Source organism: Camelus bactrianus, unplaced genomic scaffold, assembly GCF_048773025.1.
Source record: "Camelus bactrianus isolate YW-2024 breed Bactrian camel unplaced genomic scaffold, ASM4877302v1 HiC_scaffold_41, whole genome shotgun sequence".
Classification (NCBI taxonomy): Eukaryota; Metazoa; Chordata; class Mammalia; order Artiodactyla; family Camelidae; genus Camelus; species Camelus bactrianus.
In genome coordinates this window covers 7571648-7592029 of record NW_027413957.1, presented here as the reverse complement: position 1 = coordinate 7592029, position 20382 = coordinate 7571648, and positions in this window count along the sequence as shown.

Here is a 20382-nt window from a genome sequence, read left to right as displayed (position 1 = left end):
TTCCGTCTTCTGTCTGCAGCACCCGGGATCTCCTAGGAGCCCTTCGATTGTCTTCCCCGAATCCCTCACACTGCGGGCTGCCGGGGAAAGGCGGGGGTTGGGCTGGAAACTCAGGTAGCATCTAGTGCCTCCCCATGGACAGGGGAGGTAATTAGCGGACTTCACCCTGCCAGGGAACACCTGTGACACCAGGCAGCTGCGTGGAGGGCGGCCCCGAACCTCCCCCACACAGTCAGCCGTGTTCCGGAATTCTGAGTGTGGGGAGGTTCTGTCTTATGTCTGCAGCACCCGGGTTCACCTATGAGCCCTTCGAGTGTCTTCCCCCAGTCCCTCACTGTGCGGGCTGCCGGGGAAAGGAGGGGGTTGGGCTGGAAAAGCAGGTAGCATCTTGTGCCTCCCCATGGACAGGGGAGGTAATTAGCGGACTTCCCCCTGCCAGGGAACACCTGTGACACCAGGCAGCTGCGTGGAGGGCGGCCCCGAACCTCCCCCACACAGTCAGCCGTGTTCCGGAATTCTGAGTGTGGGGAGGTTCCGTCTTCTGTCTGCAGCACCCGGGATCTCCTAGGAGCCCTTCGAGTGTCTTCCCCGAATCCCTCACACTGCGGGCTGCCGGGGAAAGGCGGGGGTTGGGCTGGAAACACAGGTAGCATCTAGTGCCTCCCCATGGACATGGGAGGTAATTAGCGGACTTCACCCTGCCAGGGAACACCTGTGACACCAGGCAGCTGCGTGGAGGGCGGCCCCGAACCTCCCCCACACAGTCAGCCGTGTTCCGGAATTCTGAGTGTGGGGAGGTTCCGTCTTCTGTCTGCAGCACCCGGGATCTCCTAGGAGCCCTTCGAGAGTCTTCCCCGAGTCCCTCCCAGTGCGGGCAGCCAGGGAATGGCGGGGTTTGGGCTGGAAAAGTAGGTAGCATCTAGTGCCTCCCCATGGACAGGGGAGGTATTTAGCGGAATTCCCCCTGCCAGGGAACACCTGTGACACAAGGCAGCTGCGTGGTGTGCGGCCCTAAACCTCACCCACACAGTCACACGTGTTCCAGATTTCTGAGTGTGGGGAGGTTCCGTCTTCTGTCTGCAGCACCCGGGTTCTCCTAGGAGCCTTTCGAGTGTCTTCCCCCAATCCCTCCCTGTGCGGGCTGCCGGGGAAAGGCGGGGGTTGGGCTGGAAAAGCAGGTAGCATCTTGTGCCTCCCCATGGACAGGGGAGGTAATTAGCGGACTTCACCCTGCCAGGGAACACCTGTGACACCAGGCAGCTGCGTGGAGGGCGGCCCCGAACCTCCCCCACACAGTCAGCCGTGTTACGGAATTCTGAGTGTGGGGATGTTCCGTCTTCTGTCTGCAGCACCCGGGATCTCCTAGGAGCCCTTCGAGTGTCTTCCCCGAATCCCTCACACTGCGGGCTGCCGGGGAAAGGCGGGGGTTGGGCTGGAAACTCAGGTAGCATCTAGTGCCTCCCCATGGACAGGGGAGGTAATTAGCGGACTTCACCCTGCCAGGGAACACCTGTGACAGCAGGCAGCTGCGTGGAGGGCGGCCCTAAACATCACCCACACAGTCACACGTGTTCCAGATTTCTGAGTGTGGGGAGGTTCCGTCTTATGTCTGCAGCACCCGGGTTCTCCTAGGAGCCTTTCGAGTGTCTTCCCCCAGTCCCTCCCTGTGCGGGCTGCCGGGGAAAGGCGGGGGTTGGGCTGGAAAAGCAGGTAGCATCTTGTGCCTCCCCATGGACAAGGGAGGTAATTAGTGGACTTCCCCCTGCCAGGGAACACCTGTGACACCAGGCAGCTGCGTGGAGGGCGGCCCCGAACCTCCCCTACACAGTCAGCCGTGTTCCGGAATTCTGAGTGTGGGGAGGTTCCGTCTTCTGTCTGCAGCACCCGGGATCTCCTAGGAGCCCTTCGAGTGTCTTCCCCGAATCCCTCACACTGCGGACTGCCGGGGAAAGGCGGGGGTTGGGCTGGAAACTCAGGTAGCATCTAGTGCCTCCCCATGGACAGGGGAGGTAATTAGCGGACTTCCCCCTGCCAGGGAACACCTGTGACACCAGGCAGCTGCGTGGAGGGCGGCCCTAAACCTCACCCACACAGTCACACGTGTTCCAGATTTCTGAGTGTGGGGAGGTTCCGTCTTCTGTCTGCAGAACCCGGGATCTCCTAGGAGCCCTTCGAGAGTCTTCCCCGAGTCCCTCCCAGTGCGGGCAGCCGGGGAACAGCGGGGGTTGGGCTGGAATCTCTGGTAGCATCTTGTGCCTCCCCATGGGCAAGGGAGGTAATTAGCGGACTTCCCTCTGCCAGGGAACACCTGTGACACCAGGCAGCTGCGTGGAGGGCGGCCCCGAACCTCCCCCACACAGTCAGCCGTGTTCCGGAATTCTGAGTGTGGGGAGGTTCTGTCTTATGTCTGCAGCACCCGGGTTCACCTAGGAGCCCTTCGAGTGTCTTCCCAGAGTCCCTCCCTGTGCGGGCTGCCGGGGAAAGGAGGGGGTTGGGCTGGAAAAGCAGGTAGCATCTTGTGCCTCCCCATGGACAGGGGAGGTAATTAGCGGACTTCCCCCTGCCAGGGAACACCTGTGACACCAGGCAGCTGCGTGGAGGGCGGCCCCGAACCTCCCCCACACAGTCAGCCGTGTTCCGGAATTCTGAGTGTGGGGAGGTTCCGTCTTCTGTCTGCAGCACCCGGGATCTCCTAGGAGCCCTTCGAGTGTCTTCCCAGAATCCCTCACACTGCGGGCTGCCGGGGAAAGGCGGGGGTTGGGCTGGAAACTCAGGTAGCATCTAGTGCCTCCCCATGGACAGGGGAGGTAATTAGCGGACTTCCCCCTGCCAGGGAACACCTGTGACACCAGGCAGCTGCGTGGAGGGCGGCCCTAAACCTCACCCACACAGTCACACGTGTTCCAGATTTCTGAGTGTGGGGAGGTTCCGTCTTCTGTCTGCAGCACCCGGGTTCACCTAGGAGCCTTTCGAGTGTCTTCCCCCAGTCCCTCCCTGTGCGGGCTGCCGGGGAAAGGCGGGGGTTGGGCTGGAAAAGCAGGTAGCATCTTGTGCCTCCCCATGGACAAGGGAGGTAATTAGTGGACTTCCCCCTGCCAGGGAACACCTGTGACACCAGGCAGCTGCGTGGAGGGCGGCCCCGAACCTCCCCTACACAGTCAGCCGTGTTCCGGAATTCTGAGTGTGGGGAGGTTCCGTCTTCTGTCTGCAGCACCCGGGATCTCCTAGGAGCCCTTCGAGTGTCTTCCCCGAATCCCTCACACTGCGGACTGCCGGGGAAAGGCGGGGGTTGGGCTGGAAATTCAGGTAGCATCTAGTGCCTCCCCATGGACAGGGGAGGTAATTAGCGGACTTCCCCCTGCCAGGGAACACCTGTGACACCAGGCAGCTGCGTGGAGGGCGGCCCTAAACCTCACCCACACAGTCACACGTGTTCCAGATTTCTGAGTGTGGGGAGGTTCCGTCTTCTGTCTGCAGCACCCGGGTTCTCCTAGGAGCCTTTCGAGTGTCTTCCCCCAGTCCCTCCCTGTGCGGGCTGCCGGGGAAAGGTGGGGGTTGGGCTGGAAAAGCAGGTAGCATCTTGTGCCTCCCCATGGACAAGGGAGGTAATTAGCGGACTTCCCCCTGCCAGGGAACACCTGTGACACCAGGCAGCTGCGTGGAGGGCGGCCCCGAACCTCCCCCACTCAGTCAGCCGTGTTCCGGAATTCTGAGTGTGGGGAGGTTCCGTCTTCTGTCTGCAGCACCCGGGATCTCCTAGGAGCCCTTCGAGTGTCTTCCCCGAATCCCTCACACTGCGGGCTGCCGGGGAAAGGCGGGGGTTGGGCTGGAAACTCAGGTAGCATCTAGTGCCTCCCCATGGACAGGGGAGGTAATTAGCGGACTTCCCCCTGCCAGGGAACACCTGTGACACCAGTCAGCTGCGTGGACGGCGGCCCCAAACCTCGACCACACAGTCAGCCGTGTTCCGGAATTCTGAGTGTGGGGAGGTTCTGTCTTGTGTCTGCAGCACCCGGGATCTCCTAGGAGCCGTTCGAGAGTCTTCCCCGAGTCCCTCCCAGTGCGGGCAGCCAGGGAATGGCGGGGTTTGGGCTGGAAAAGTAGGTAGCATCTAGTGCCTCCCCATGGACAGGGGAGGTATTTAGCGGAATTCCCCCTGCCAGGGAACACCTGTGACACAAGGCAGCTGCGTGGTGTGCGGCCCTAAAACTCACCCACACAGTCACACGTGTTCCAGATTTCTGAGTGTGGGGAGGTTCCGTCTTCTGTCTGCAGCACCCGGGTTCTCCTAGGAGCCTTTCGAGTGTCTTCCCCCAGTCCCTCCCTGTGCGGGCTGCCGGGGAAAGGCGGGGGTTGGGCTGGAAAAGCAGGTAGCATCTTGTGCCTCCCCATGGACAGGGGAGGTAATTAGCGGACTTCCCCCTGTCAGGGAACACCTGTGACACCAGGCAACTGCGTGGAGGGCGGCCCCGAACCTCCCCCACACAGTCAGCCGTGTTCCGGAATTCTGAGTGTGGGGAGGTTCCGTCTTCTGTCTGCAGCACCCGGGATCTCCTAGGAGCCCTTCGAGTGTCTTCCCCGAATCCCTCACACTGCGGGCTGCCGGGGAAAGGCGGGGGTTGGGCTGGAAACTCAGGTAGCATCTAGTGCCTCCCCATGGACAGGGGAGGTAATTAGCGGACTTCCCCTTGCCAGGGAACACCTGTGACACCAGGCAGCTGCGTGGAGGGCTGCCCCGAACCTCCCCCACACTGTCAGCCGTGTTCCGGGATTCTGAGTGTGGGGAGGTTCCGTCTTCTGTCTGCAGCACCCGGGATCTCCTAGGAGCCCTTCGAGTGTCTTCCCCGAATCCCTCACACTGCGGGCTGCCGGGGAAAGGCGGGGGTTGGGCTGGAAACTCAGGTAGCATCTAGTGCCTCCCCATGGACAGGGGAGGTAATTAGCGGACTTCACCCTGCCAGGGAACACCTGTGACACCAGGCAGCTGCGTGGAGGGCGGCCCTAAACCTCACCCACACAGTCACACGTGTTCCAGATTTCTGAGTGTGGGGAGGTTCCGTCTTCTGTCTGCAGCACCCGGGTTCTCCTAGGAGCCTTTCGAGTGTCTTCCCCCAGTCCCTCCCTGTGCGGGCTGCCGGGGAAAGGCGGGGGTTGGGCTGGAAAAGCAGGTAGCATCTTGTGCCTCCCCATGGACAAGGGAGGTAATTAGTGGACTTCCCCCTGCCAGGGAACACCTGTGACACCAGGCAGCTGCGTGGAGGGCGGCCCCGAACCTCCCCTACACAGTCAGCCGTGTTCCGGAATTCTGAGTGTGGGGAGGTTCCGTCTTCTGTCTGCAGCACCCGGGATCTCCTAGGAGCCCTTCGAGTGTCTTCCCCGAATCCCTCACACTGCGGACTGCCGGGGAAAGGCGGGGGTTGGGCTGGAAACTCAGGTAGCATCTAGTGCCTCCCCATGGACAGGGGAGGTAATTAGCGGACTTCCCCCTGCCAGGGAACACCTGTGACACCAGTCAGCTTCGTGGAGGGCGGCCCTAAACATCACCCACACAGTCACACGTGTTCCAGATTTCTGAGTGTGGGGAGGTTCCGTCTTATGTCTGCAGCACCCGGGTTCTCCTAGGAGCCTTTCGAGTGTCTTCCCCCAGTCCCTCCCTGTGCGGGCTGCCGGGGAAAGGCGGGGGTTGGGCTGGAAAAGCAGGTAGCATCTTGTGCCTCCCCATGGACAAGGGAGGTAATTAGTGGACTTCCCCCTGCCAGGGAACACCTGTGACACCAGGCAGCTGCGTGGAGGGCGGCCCCGAACCTCCCCTACACAGTCAGCCGTGTTCCGGAATTCTGAGTGTGGGGAGGTTCCGTCTTCTGTCTGCAGCACCCGGGATCTCCTAGGAGCCCTTCGAGTGTCTTCCCCGAATCCCTCACACTGCGGACTGCCGGGGAAAGGCGGGGGTTGGGCTGGAAACTCAGGTAGCATCTAGTGCCTCCCCATGGACAGGGGAGGTAATTAGCGGACTTCCCCCTGCCAGGGAACACCTGTGACACCAGGCAGCTGCGTGGAGGGCGGCCCTAAACCTCACCCACACAGTCACACGTGTTCCGGAATTCTGAGTGTGGGGAGGTTCCGTCTTCTGTCTGCAGCACCCGGGTTCTCCTAGGAGCCTTTCGAGTGTCTTCCCCCATTCCCTCCATTTGCGGGCTGCCGGGGAAAGGAGGGGGTTGGGCTGGAAAAGCAGGTAGCATCTTGTGCCTCCCCATGGACAGGGGAGGTAATTAGCGGACTTCCCCTTGCCAGGGAACACCTGTGACACCAGGCAGCTGCGTGGAGGGCGGCCCCGAAACTCCCCCACACAGTCAACCGTGTTCCGGAATTCTGAGTGTGGGGAGGTTCCGTCTTCTGTCTGCAGCACACGGGATCTCCTAGGAGCCCTTCGAGTGTCTTCCCAGAGTCCCTCCCTGTGCGGGCTGCCGGGGAAAGGCGGGGGTTGGGCTGGAAAAGCAGGTAGCATCTTGTGCCTCCCCATGGACAGGGGAGGTAATTAGCGGACTTCCCCCTGCCAGGGAACACCTGTGACACCAGGCAGCTGCGTGGATGGCGGCCCCGAACCTCCCCCACACAGTCAGCCGTGTTCCTGAATTCTGAGTGTGGGGAGGATCCGTCTTCTGTCTGCAGCACCCGGGATCTCCTAGGAGCCCTTCGAGTGTCTTCCCCGAATCCCTCACACTGCGGGCTGCCGGGGAAAGGCGGGGGTTGGGCTGGAAACTCAGGTAGAATCTAGTGCCTCCCCATGGACAGGGGAGGTAATTAGCGGACTTCCCCCTGCCAGGGAACACCTGTGACACCAGTCAGCTGCGTGGACGGCGGCCCCAAACCTCGACCACACAGTCAGCCGTGTTCCGGAATTCTGATTGTGGGGAGGTTCTGTCTTCTGTCTGCAGCACCCGGGATCTCCTAGGAGCCCTTCGAGATTCTTCCCCGAGTCCCTCCCAGTGCGGGCAGCCAGGGAAAGGCGGGGTTTGGGCTGGAAAAGTAGGTAGCATCTAGTGCCTCCCCATGGACAGGGGAGGTAATTAGCGGACTTCACCCTGCCAGGGAACACCTGTGACACCAGGCAGCTGCGTGGAGGGCGGCCCCGAACCTCCCCCACTCAGTCAGCCGTGTTCCGGAATTCTGAGTGTGGGGAGGTTCCGTCTACTGTCTGCAGCACCCGGGATCTCCTAGGAGCCCTTCGAGTGTCTTCCCCGAATCCCTCACACTGCGGGCTGCCGGGGAAAGGCGGGGGTTGGGCTGGAAACTCAGGTAGCATCTAGTGCCTCCCCATGGACAGGGGAGGTAATTAGCGGACTTCCCCCTGCCAGGGAACACCTGTGACACCAGTCAGCTGCGTGGACGGCGGCCCCAAACCTCGACCACACAGTCAGCCGTGTTCCGGAATTCTGAGTGTGGGGAGGTTCTGTCTTGTGTCTGCAGCACCCGGGATCTCCTAGGAGCCGTTCGAGAGTCTTCCCCGAGTCCCTCCCAGTGCGGGCAGCCAGGGAATGGCGGGGTTTGGGCTGGAAAAGTAGGTAGCATCTAGTGCCTCCCCATGGACAGGGGAGGTATTTAGCGGAATTCCCCCTGCCAGGGAACACCTGTGACACAAGGCAGCTGCGTGGTGTGCGGCCCTAAACCTCACCCACACAGTCACACGTGTTCCAGATTTCTGAGTGTGGGGAGGTTCCGTCTTCTGTCTGCAGCACCCGGGTTCTCCTAGGAGCCTTTCGAGTGTCTTCCCCCAGTCCCTCCCTGTGCGGGCTGCCGGGGAAAGGCGGGGGTTGTGCTGGAAACTCAGGTAGCATCTAGTGCCTCCCCATGGACAGGGGAGGTAATTAGCGGACTTCACCCTGCCAGGGAACACCTGTGACACCAGGCAGCTGCGTGGAGGGCGGCCCTAAACCTCACCCACACAGTCACACGTGTTCCAGATTTCTGAGTGTGGGGAGGTTCCGTCTTCTGTCTGCAGCACCCGGGTTCTCCTAGGAGCCTTTCGAGTGTCTTCCCCCAGTCCCTCCCTGTGCGGGCTGCCGGGGAAAGGCGGGGGTTGGGCTGGAAAAGCAGGTAGCATCTTGTGCCTCCCCATGGACAGGGGAGGTAATTAGCGGACTTCCCCCTGTCAGGGAACACCTGTGACACCAGGCAACTGCGTGGAGGGCGGCCCCGAACCTCCCCCACACAGTCAGCCGTGTTCCGGAATTCTGAGTGTGGGGAGGTTCCGTCTTCTGTCTGCAGCACCCGGGATCTCCTAGGAGCCCTTCGAGTGTCTTCCCCGAATCCCTCACACTGCGGGCTGCCGGGGAAAGGCGGGGGTTGGGCTGGAAACTCAGGTAGCATCTAGTGCCTCCCCATGGACAGGGGAGGTAATTAGCGGACTTCCCCTTGCCAGGGAACACCTGTGACACCAGGCAGCTGCGTGGAGGGCTGCCCCGAACCTCCCCCACACTGTCAGCCGTGTTCCGGGATTCTGAGTGTGGGGAGGTTCCGTCTTCTGTCTGCAGCACCCGGGATCTCCTAGGAGCCCTTCGAGTGTCTTCCCCGAATCCCTCACACTGCGGGCTGCCGGGGAAAGGCGGGGGTTGGGCTGGAAACTCAGGTAGCATCTAGTGCCTCCCCATGGACAGGGGAGGTAATTAGCGGACTTCACCCTGCCAGGGAACACCTGTGACACCAGGCAGCTGCGTGGAGGGCGGCCCTAAACCTCACCCACACAGTCACACGTGTTCCAGATTTCTGAGTGTGGGGAGGTTCCGTCTTCTGTCTGCAGCACCCGGGTTCTCCTAGGAGCCTTTCGAGTGTCTTCCCCCAGTCCCTCCCTGTGCGGGCTGCCGGGGAAAGGCGGGGGTTGGGCTGGAAAAGCAGGTAGCATCTTGTGCCTCCCCATGGACAAGGGAGGTAATTAGTGGACTTCCCCCTGCCAGGGAACACCTGTGACACCAGGCAGCTGCGTGGAGGGCGGCCCCGAACCTCCCCTACACAGTCAGCCGTGTTCCGGAATTCTGAGTGTGGGGAGGTTCCGTCTTCTGTCTGCAGCACCCGGGATCTCCTAGGAGCCCTTCGAGTGTCTTCCCCGAATCCCTCACACTGCGGACTGCCGGGGAAAGGCGGGGGTTGGGCTGGAAACTCAGGTAGCATCTAGTGCCTCCCCATGGACAGGGGAGGTAATTAGCGGACTTCCCCCTGCCAGGGAACACCTGTGACACCAGGCAGCTGCGTGGAGGGCGGCCCTAAACATCACCCACACAGTCACACGTGTTCCAGATTTCTGAGTGTGGGGAGGTTCCGTCTTCTGTCTGCAGCACCCGGGTTCTCCTAGGAGCCTTTCGAGTGTCTTCCCCCAGTCCCTCCCTGTGCGGGCTGCCGGGGAAAGGCGGGGGTTGGGCTGGAAAAGCAGGTAGCATCTTGTGCCTCCCCATGGACAAGGGAGGTAATTAGTGGACTTCCCCCTGCCAGGGAACACCTGTGACACCAGGCAGCTGCGTGGAGGGCGGCCCCGAACCTCCCCTACACAGTCAGCCGTGTTCCGGAATTCTGAGTGTGGGGAGGTTCCGTCTTCTGTCTGCAGCACCCGGGATCTCCTAGGAGCCCTTCGAGTGTCTTCCCCGAATCCCTCACACTGCGGACTGCCGGGGAAAGGCGGGGGTTGGGCTGGAAACTCAGGTAGCATCTAGTGCCTCCCCATGGACAGGGGAGGTAATTAGCGGACTTCCCCCTGCCAGGGAACACCTGTGACACCAGGCAGCTGCGTGGAGGGCGGCCCTAAACCTCACCCACACAGTCACACGTGTTCCGGAATTCTGAGTGTGGGGAGGTTCCGTCTTCTGTCTGCAGTACCCGGGTTCTCCTAGGAGCCTTTCGAGTGTCTTCCCCCATTCCCTCCATTTGCGGGCTGCCGGGGAAAGGAGGGGGTTGGGCTGGAAAAGCAGGTAGCATCTTGTGCCTCCCCATGGACAGGGGAGGTAATTAGCGGACTTCCCCTTGCCAGGGAACACCTGTGACACCAGGCAGCTGCGTGGAGGGCGGCCCCGAAACTCCCCCACACAGTCAACCGTGTTCCGGAATTCTGAGTGTGGGGAGGTTCCGTCTTCTGTCTGCAGCACACGGGATCTCCTAGGAGCCCTTCGAGTGTCTTCCCAGAGTCCCTCCCTGTGCGGGCTGCCGGGGAAAGGCGGGGGTTGGGCTGGAAAAGCAGGTAGCATCTTGTGCCTCCCCATGGACAGGGGAGGTAATTAGCGGACTTCCCCCTGCCAGGGAACACCTGTGACACCAGGCAGCTGCGTGGATGGCGGCCCCGAACCTCCCCCACACAGTCAGCCGTGTTCCTGAATTCTGAGTGTGGGGAGGATCCGTCTTCTGTCTGCAGCACCCGGGATCTCCTAGGAGCCCTTCGAGTGTCTTCCCCGAATCCCTCACACTGCGGGCTGCCGGGGAAAGGCGGGGGTTGGGCTGGAAACTCAGGTAGAATCTAGTGCCTCCCCATGGACAGGGGAGGTAATTAGCGGACTTCCCCCTGCCAGGGAACACCTGTGACACCAGTCAGCTGCGTGGACGGCGGCCCCAAACCTCGACCACACAGTCAGCCGTGTTCCGGAATTCTGATTGTGGGGAGGTTCTGTCTTCTGTCTGCAGCACCCGGGATCTCCTAGGAGCCCTTCGAGATTCTTCCCCGAGTCCCTCCCAGTGCGGGCAGCCAGGGAAAGGCGGGGTTTGGGCTGGAAAAGTAGGTAGCATCTAGTGCCTCCCCATGGACAGGGGAGGTAATTAGCGGACTTCACCCTGCCAGGGAACACCTGTGACACCAGGCAGCTGCGTGGAGGGCGGCCCCGAACCTCCCCCACTCAGTCAGCCGTGTTCCGGAATTCTGAGTGTGGGGAGGTTCCGTCTTCTGTCTGCAGCACCCGGGATCTCCTAGGAGCCCTTCGAGTGTCTTCCCCGAATCCCTCACACTGCGGGCTGCCGGGGAAAGGCGGGGGTTGGGCTGGAAACTCAGGTAGCATCTAGTGCCTCCCCATGGACAGGGGAGGTAATTAGCGGACTTCCCCCTGCCAGGGAACACCTGTGACACCAGTCAGCTGCGTGGACGGCGGCCCCAAACCTCGACCACACAGTCAGCCGTGTTCCGGAATTCTGAGTGTGGGGAGGTTCTGTCTTGTGTCTGCAGCACCCGGGATCTCCTAGGAGCCGTTCGAGAGTCTTCCCCGAGTCCCTCCCAGTGCGGGCAGCCAGGGAATGGCGGGGTTTGGGCTGGAAAAGTAGGTAGCATCTAGTGCCTCCCCATGGACAGGGGAGGTATTTAGCGGAATTCCCCCTGCCAGGGAACACCTGTGACACAAGGCAGCTGCGTGGTGTGCGGCCCTAAACCTCACCCACACAGTCACACGTGTTCCAGATTTCTGAGTGTGGGGAGGTTCCGTCTTCTGTCTGCAGCACCCGGGTTCTCCTAGGAGCCTTTCGAGTGTCTTCCCCCAGTCCCTCCCTGTGCGGGCTGCCGGGGAAAGGCGGGGGTTGGGCTGGAAACTCAGGTAGCATCTAGTGCCTCCCCATGGACAGGGGAGGTAATTAGCGGACTTCACCCTGCCAGGGAACACCTGTGACACCAGGCAGCTGCGTGGAGGGCGGCCCTAAACCTCACCCACACAGTCACACGTGTTCCAGATTTCTGAGTGTGGGGAGGTTCCGTCTTCTGTCTGCAGCACCCGGGTTCTCCTAGGAGCCTTTCGAGTGTCTTCCCCCAGTCCCTCCCTGTGCGGGCTGCCGGGGAAAGGCGGGGGTTGGGCTGGAAAAGCAGGTAGCATCTTGTGCCTCCCCATGGACAAGGGAGGTAATTAGTGGACTTCCCCCTGCCAGGGAACACCTGTGACACCAGGCAGCTGCGTGGAGGGCGGCCCCGAACCTCCCCTACACAGTCAGCCGTGTTCCGGAATTCTGAGTGTGGGGAGGTTCCGTCTTCTGTCTGCAGCACCCGGGATCTCCTAGGAGCCCTTCGAGTGTCTTCCCCGAATCCCTCACACTGCGGACTGCCGGGGAAAGGCGGGGGTTGGGCTGGAAATTCAGGTAGCATCTAGTGCCTCCCCATGGACAGGGGAGGTAATTAGCGGACTTCCCCCTGCCAGGGAACACCTGTGACACCAGGCAGCTGCGTGGAGGGCGGCCCTAAACCTCACCCACACAGTCACACGTGTTCCAGATTTCTGAGTGTGGGGAGGTTCCGTCTTCTGTCTGCAGCACCCGGGTTCTCCTAGGAGCCTTTCGAGTGTCTTCCCCCAGTCCCTCCCTGTGCGGGCTGCCGGGGAAAGGCGGGGGTTGGGCTGGAAAAGCAGGTAGCATCTTGTGCCTCCCCATGGACAAGGGAGGTAATTAGCGGACTTCCCCCTGCCAGGGAACACCTGTGACACCAGGCAGCTGCGTGGAGGGCGGCCCCGAACCTCCCCCACTCAGTCAGCCGTGTTCCGGAATTCTGAGTGTGGGGAGGTTCCGTCTTCTGTCTGCAGCACCCGGGATCTCCTAGGAGCCCTTCGAGTGTCTTCCCCGAATCCCTCACACAGTGGGCTGCCGGGGAAAGGCGGGGGTTGGGCTGGAAACTCAGGTAGCATCTAGTGCCTCCCCATGGACAGGGGAGGTAATTAGCGGACTTCCCCCTGCCAGGGAACACCTGTGACACCAGTCAGCTGCGTGGACGGCGGCCCCAAACCTCGACCACACAGTCAGCCGTGTTCCGGAATTCTGAGTGTGGGGAGGTTCTGTCTTGTGTCTGCAGCACCCGGGATCTCCTAGGAGCCGTTCGAGAGTCTTCCCCGAGTCCCTCCCAGTGCGGGCAGCCAGGGAATGGCGGGGTTTGGGCTGGAAAAGTAGGTAGCATCTAGTGCCTCCCCATGGACAGGGGAGGTATTTAGCGGAATTCCCCCTGCCAGGGAACACCTGTGACACAAGCAGCTGCGTGGTGTGCGGCCCTAAAACTCACCCACACAGTCACACGTGTTCCAGATTTCTGAGTGTGGGGAGGTTCCGTCTTCTGTCTGCAGCACCCGGGTTCTCCTAGGAGCCTTTCGAGTGTCTTCCCCCAGTCCCTCCCTGTGCGGGCTGCCGGGGAAAGGCGGGGGTTGGGCTGGAAAAGCAGGTAGCATCTTGTGCCTCCCCATGGACAGGGGAGGTAATTAGCGGACTTCCCCCTGCCAGGGAACACCTGTGACACCAGGCAACTGCGTGGAGGGCGGCCCCGAACCTCCCCCACACAGTCAGCCGTGTTCCGGAATTCTGAGTGTGGGGAGGTTCCGTCTTCTGTCTGCAGCACCCGGGATGTCCTAGGAGCCCTTCGAGTGTCTTCCCCGAATCCCTCACACTGCGGGCTGCCGGGGAAAGGCGGGGGTTGGGCTGGAAACTCAGGTAGCATCTAGTGCCTCCCCATGGACAGGGGAGGTAATTAGCGGACTTCACCCTGCCAGGGAACACCTGTGACACCAGGCAGCTGCGTGGAGGGCGGCCCCGAACCTCCCCCACACAGTCAGCCGTGTTCCGGAATTCTGAGTGTGGGGAGGTTCTGTCTTATGTCTGCAGCACCCGGGATCACCTAGGAGCCCTTCGAGTGTCTTCCCCCAGTCCCTCACTGTGCGGGCTGCCGGGGAAAGGAGGGGGTTGGGCTGGAAAAGCAGGTAGCATCTTGTGCCTCCCCATGGACAGGGGAGGTAATTAGCGGACTTCCCCCTGCCAGGGAACACCTGTGACACCAGGCAGCTGCGTGGAGGGCGGCCCCGAACCTCCCCCACACAGTCAGCCGTGTTCCGGAATTCTGAGTGTGGGGAGGTTCCGTCTTCTGTCTGCAGCACCCGGGATCTCCTAGGAGCCCTTCGAGTGTCTTCCCCGAATCCCTCACACTGCGGGCTGCCGGGGAAAGGCGGGGGTTGGGCTGGAAACTCAGGTAGCATCTAGTGCCTCCCCATGGACAGGGGAGGTAATTAGCGGACTTCCCCTTGCCAGGGAACACCTGTGACACCAGGCAGCTGCGTGGAGGGCTGCCCCGAACCTCCCCCACACTGTCAGCCGTGTTCCGGAATTCTGAGTGTGGGGAGGTTCCGTCTTCTGTCTGCAGCACCCGGGATCTCCTAGGAGCCCTTCGAGTGTCTTCCCCTAATCCCTCACACTGCGGGCTGCCGGGGAAAGGCGGGGGTTGGGCTGGAAACTCAGGTAGCATCTAGTGCCTCCCCATGGACAGGGGAGGTAATTAGCGGACTTCACCCTGCCAGGGAACACCTGTGACACCAGGCAGCTGCGTGGAGGGCGGCCCTAAACCTCACCCACACAGTCACACGTGTTCCAGATTTCTGAGTGTGGGGAGGTTCCGTCTTCTGTCTGCAGCACCCGGGTTCTCCTAGGAGCCTTTCGAGTGTCTTCCCCCAGTCCCTCCCTGTGCGGGCTGCCGGGGAAAGGCGGGGGTTGGGCTGGAAAAGCAGGTAGCATCTTGTGCCTCCCCATGGACAAGGGAGGTAATTAGTGGACTTCCCCCTGCCAGGGAACACCTGTGACACCAGGCAGCTGCGTGGAGGGCGGCCCCGAACCTCCCCTACACAGTCAGCCGTGTTCCGGAATTCTGAGTGTGGGGAGGTTCCGTCTTCTGTCTGCAGCACCCGGGATCTCCTAGGAGCCCTTCGAGTGTCTTCCCCGAATCCCTCACACTGCGGACTGCCGGGGAAAGGCGGGGGTTGGGCTGGAAACTCAGGTAGCATCTAGTGCCTCCCCATGGACAGGGGAGGTAATTAGCGGACTTCCCCCTGCCAGGGAACACCTGTGACACCAGGCAGCTGCGTGGAGGGCGGCCCTAAACCTCACCCACACAGTCACACGTGTTCCAGATTTCTGAGTGTGGGGAGGTTCCGTCTTATGTCTGCAGCACCCGGGTTCTCCTAGGAGCCTTTCGAGTGTCTTCCCCCAGTCCCTCCCTGTGCGGGCTGCCGGGGAAAGGCGGGGGTTGGGCTGGAAAAGCAGGTAGCATCTTGTGCCTCCCCATGGACAAGGGAGGTAATTAGTGGACTTCCCCCTGCCAGGGAACACCTGTGACACCAGGCAGCTGCGTGGAGGGCGGCCCCGAACCTCCCCTACACAGTCAGCCGTGTTCCGGAATTCTGAGTGTGGGGAGGTTCCGTCTTCTGTCTGCAGCACCCGGGATCTCCTAGGAGCCCTTCGAGTGTCTTCCCCGAATCCCTCACACTGCGGACTGCCGGGGAAAGGCGGGGGTTGGGCTGGAAACTCAGGTAGCATCTAGTGCCTCCCCATGGACAGGGGAGGTAATTAGCGGACTTCCCCCTGCCAGGGAACACCTGTGACACCAGGCAGCTGCGTGGAGGGCGGCCCTAAACCTCACCCACACAGTCACACGTGTTCCAGATTTCTGAGTGTGGGGAGGTTCCGTCTTATGTCTGCAGCACCCGGGTTCTCCTAGGAGCCTTTCGAGTGTCTTCCCCCAGTCCCTCCCTGTGCGGGCTGCCGGGGAAAGGCGGGGGTTGGGCTGGAAAAGCAGGTAGCATCTTTTGCCTCCCCATGGACAAGGGAGGTAATTAGCGGACTTCCCCCTGCCAGGGAACACCTGTGACACCAGGCAACTGCGTGGAGGGCGGCCCCGAACCTCCCCCACACAGTCAGCCGTGTTCCGGAATTCTGAGTGTGGGGAGGTTCCGTCTTCTGTCTGCAGCACCCGGGATCTCCTAGGAGCCCTTCGAGTGTCTTCCCCGAATCCCTCACACTGCGGGCTGCCGGGGAAAGGCGGGGGTTGGGCTGGAAACTCAGGTAGCATCTAGTGCCTCCCCATGGACAGGGGAGGTAATTAGCGGACTTCACCCTGCCAGGGAACACCTGTGACACCAGGCAGCTGCGTGGAGGGCGGCCCCGAACCTCCCCCACACAGTCAGCCGTGTTCCGGAATTCTGAGTGTGGGGAGGTTCTGTCTTATGTCTGCAGCACCCGGGATCACCTAGGAGCCCTTCGAGTGTCTTCCCCCAGTCCCTAACTGTGCGGGCTGCGGGGAAAGGAGGGGGTTGGGCTGGAAAAGCAGGTAGCATCTTGTGCCTCCCCATGGACATGGGAGGTAATTAGCGGACTTCACCCTGCCAGGGAACACCTGTGACACCAGGCAGCTGCGTGGAGGGCGGCCCTAAACCTCACCCACACAGTCACACGTGTTCCAGATTTCTGAGTGTGGGGAGGTTCCGTCTTCTGTCTGCAGCACCCGGGTTCTCCTAGGAGCCTTTCGAGTGTCTTCCCCCAGTCCCTCCTTGTGCGGGCTGCCGGGGAAAGGCGGGGGTTGGGCTGGAAAAGCAGGTAGCATCTTGTGCCTCCCCATGGACAAGGGAGGTAATTAGTGGACTTCCCCCTGCCAGGGAACACCTGTGACACCAGGCAGCTGCGTGGAGGGCGGCCCCGAACCTCCCCTACACAGTCAGCCGTGTTCCGGAATTCTGAGTGTGGGGAGGTTCCGTCTTCTGTCTGCAGCACCCGGGATCTCCTAGGAGCCCTTCGAGTGTCTTCCCCGAATCCCTCACACTGCGGACTGCCGGGGAAAGGCGGGGGTTGGGCTGGAAACTCAGGTAGCATCTAGTGCCTCCCCATGGACAGGGGAGGTAATTAGCGGACTTCCCCCTGCCAGGGAACACCTGTGACACCAGGCAGCTGCGTGGAGGGCGGCCCTAAACCTCACCCACACAGTCACACGTGTTCCAGATTTCTGAGTGTGGGGAGGTTCCGTCTTCTGTCTGCAGCACCCGGGTTCTCCTAGGAGCCTTTCGAGTGTCTTCCCCCAGTCCCTCCCTGTGCGGGCTGCCGGGGAAAGGCGGGGGTTGGGCTGGAAAAGCAGGTAGCATCTTTTGCCTCCCCATGGACAAGGGAGGTAATTAGCGGACTTCCCCCTGCCAGGGAACACCTGTGACACCAGGCAACTGCGTGGAGGGCGGCCCCGAACCTCCCCCACACAGTCAGCCGTGTTCCGGAATTCTGAGTGTGGGGAGGTTCCGTCTTCTGTCTGCAGCACCCGGGATCTCCTAGGAGCCCTTCGAGTGTCTTCCCCGAATCCCTCACACTGCGGGCTGCCGGGGAAAGGCGGGGGTTGGGCTGGAAACTCAGGTAGCATCTAGTGCCTCCCCATGGACAGGGGAGGTAATTAGCGGACTTCACCCTGCCAGGGAACACCTGTGACACCAGGCAGCTGCGTGGAGGGCGGCCCCGAACCTCCCCCACACAGTCAGCCGTGTTCCGGAATTCTGAGTGTGGGGAGGTTCTGTCTTATGTCTGCAGCACCCGGGATCACCTAGGAGCCCTTCGAGTGTCTTCCCCCAGTCCCTAACTGTGCGGGCTGCGGGGAAAGGAGGGGGTTGGGCTGGAAAAGCAGGTAGCATCTTGTGCCTCCCCATGGACAGGGGAGGTAATTAGCGGACTTACCCCTGCCAGGGAACACCTGTGACACCAGGCAGCTGCGTGGAGGGCGGCCCCGATCCTCCCCCACACAGTCAGCCGTGTTCCGGAATTCTGAGTGTGGGGAGGTTCCGTCTTCTGTCTGCAGCACCCGGGATCTCCTAGGAGCCCTTCGAGTGTCTTCCCCGAATCCCTCACACTGCGGACTGCCGGGAAAAGGCGGGGGTTTGGCTGGAAACTCAGGCAGCATCTAGTGCCTCCCCATGGACAGGGGAGGTAATTAGCGGACTTCCCCCTGCCAGGAAACACCTGTGACACCAGGCAGCTGCGTGGAGGGCGGCCCTAAACCTCACCCACACAGTCACACGTGTTCCAGATTTCTGAGTGTGGGGAGGTTCCGTCTTCTGTCTGCAGAACCCGGGATCTCCTAGGAGCCCTTCGAGAGTCTTCCCCGAGTCCCTCCCAGTGCGGGCAGCCGGGGAACAGCGGTAGTTGGGCTGGAATCTCTGGTAGCATCTTGTGCCTCCCCATGGGCAAGGGAGGTAATTAGCGGACTTCCCTCTGCCAGGGAACACCTGTGACACCAGGCAGCTGCGTGGAGGGCGGCCCCGAACCTCCCCCACACAGTCAGCCGTGTTCCGGAATTCTGAGTGTGGGGAGGTTCTGTCTTATGTCTGCAGCACCCGGGTTCACCTAGGAGCCCTTCGAGTGTCTTCCCAGAGTCCCTCCCTGTGCGGGCTGCCGGGGAAAGGAGGGGGTTGGGCTGGAAAAGCAGGTAGCATCTTGTGCCTCCCCATGGACAGGGGAGGTAATTAGAGGACTTCCCCCTGCCAGGGAACACCTGTGACACCAGGCAGCTGCGTGGAGGGCGGCCCCGAACCTCCCCCACACAGTCAGCCGTGTTCCGGAATTCTGAGTGTGGGGAGGTTCCGTCTTCTGTCTGCAGCACCCGGGATCTCCTAGGAGCCCTTCGAGAGTCTTCCCCGAGTCCCTCCCAGTGCGGGCAGCCAGGGAATGGCGGGGTTTGGGCTGGAAAAGTAGGTAGCATCTAGTGCCTCCCCATGGACCGGGGAGGTATTTAGCGGAATTCCCCCTGCCAGGGAACACCTGTGACACAAGGCAGCTGCGTGGAGGGCGGCCCCGAACCTCCCCCACACAGTCACACGTGTTCCAGATTTCTGAGTGTGGGGAGGTTCCGTCTTCTGTCTGCAGCACCCGGGTTCTCCTAGGAGATTTTCGAGTGTCTTCCCCCAGTCCCTCCCTTTGCGGACTGCCGGGGAAAGGAGGGGGTTGGGCTGGAAAAGCAGGTAGCATCTTGTGCCTCCCCATGGACAGGGGAGGTAATTAGCGGACTTCCCCCTGCCAGGGAACACCTGTGACACCAGGCAGCTGCGTGGAGGTCGGCCCCGAACCTCCCCCACACAGTCAGCCGTGTTCCGGAATTCTGAGTGTGTGGAGGATCCGTCTTCTGTCTGCAGCACCCGGGATCTCCTAGGAGCCCTTCGAGAGTCTTCCCGAGTCCCTCCCAGTGCGGGCAGCCGGGGAACTGCGGGGGTTGGGCTGGAAACTCAGGTAGAATCTAGTGCCTCCCCATGGACAGGGGAGGTAATTAGCGGTCTTCCCCCTGCCAGGGAACACCTGTGACACCAGTCAGCTGCGTGGACGGCGGCCCCAAACCTCGACAACACAGTCAGCCGTGTTCCGGAATGTTGAGTGTGGGGAGGTTCTGTCTTCTGTCTGCAGCACCCGGGATCTCCTAGGAGCCCTTCGAGAGTCTTCCCCGAGTCCCTCCCAGTGCGGGCAGCCAGGGAATAACGGGGTTTGGGCTGGAAAAGCAGGTAGCATCTAGTGCCTCCCCATGGACAGGGGAGGTATTTAGCGGAATTCCCCCTGCCAGGGAACACCTGTGACACAAGGCAGCTGCGTGGTGTGCGGCCCTAAACCTCACCCACACAGTCACACGTGTTCCAGATTTCAGAGTGTGGGGAGGTTCCGTCTTATGTCTGCAGCACCCGGGTTCTCCTAGGAGCCTTTCGAGTGTCTTCCCCCAGTCCCTCCCTGTGCGGGCTGCCGGGGAAAGGCGGGGGTTGGGCTGGAAAAGCAGGTAGCATCTTGTGCCTCCCCATGGACATGGGAGGTAATTAGCGGACTTCCCCCTGCCAGGGAACACCTGTGACACCAGGCAGCTGCGTGGAGGGCGGCCCCGTACCTCCCCCACACAGTCAGCCGTGTTCCGGAATTCTGAGTGTGGGGAGGTTCCGTCTTATGTCTGCAGCACCCGGGTTCACCTAGGAGCCCTTCGAGTGTCTTCCCCAAGTCCCTCACTGAGCGGGATGCCGGGGAAAGGAGGGGGTTGGGCTGGAAAAGCAGGTAGCATCTTGTGCCTCCCCATGGACAGGGGAGGTAATTAGCGGACTTCCCCTTGCCAGGGAACACCTGTGACACCAGGCAGCTGCGTGGAGGGCGGCCCCGAACCTCCCCTACACAGTCAGCCGTGTTCCGGAATTCTGAGTGTGGGGAGGTTCCGTCTTCTGTCTGCAGCACCCGGGATCTCCTAGGAGCCCTTCGAGTGTCTTCCCCGAATCCCTCACACTGCGGACTGCCGGGGAAAAGCGGGGGTTGGGCTGGAAACTCAGGTAGCATCTAGTGCCTCCCCATGGACAGGGGAGGTAATTAGCGGACTTCCCCCTGCCAGGGAACACCTGTGACACCAGGCAGCTGCGTGGAGGGCGGCCCTAAACCTCACCCACACAGTCACACGTGTTCCAGATTTCTGAGTGTGGGGAGGTTCCGTCTTATGTCTGCAGCACCCGGGTTCTCCTAGGAGCCTTTCGAGTGTCTTCCCCCAGTCCTCCCTGTGCGGGCTGCCGGGGAAAGGCGGGGGTTGGGCTGGAAAAGCAGGTAGCATCTTGTGCCTCCCCATGGACAAGGGAGGTAATTAGCGGACTTCCCCCTGCC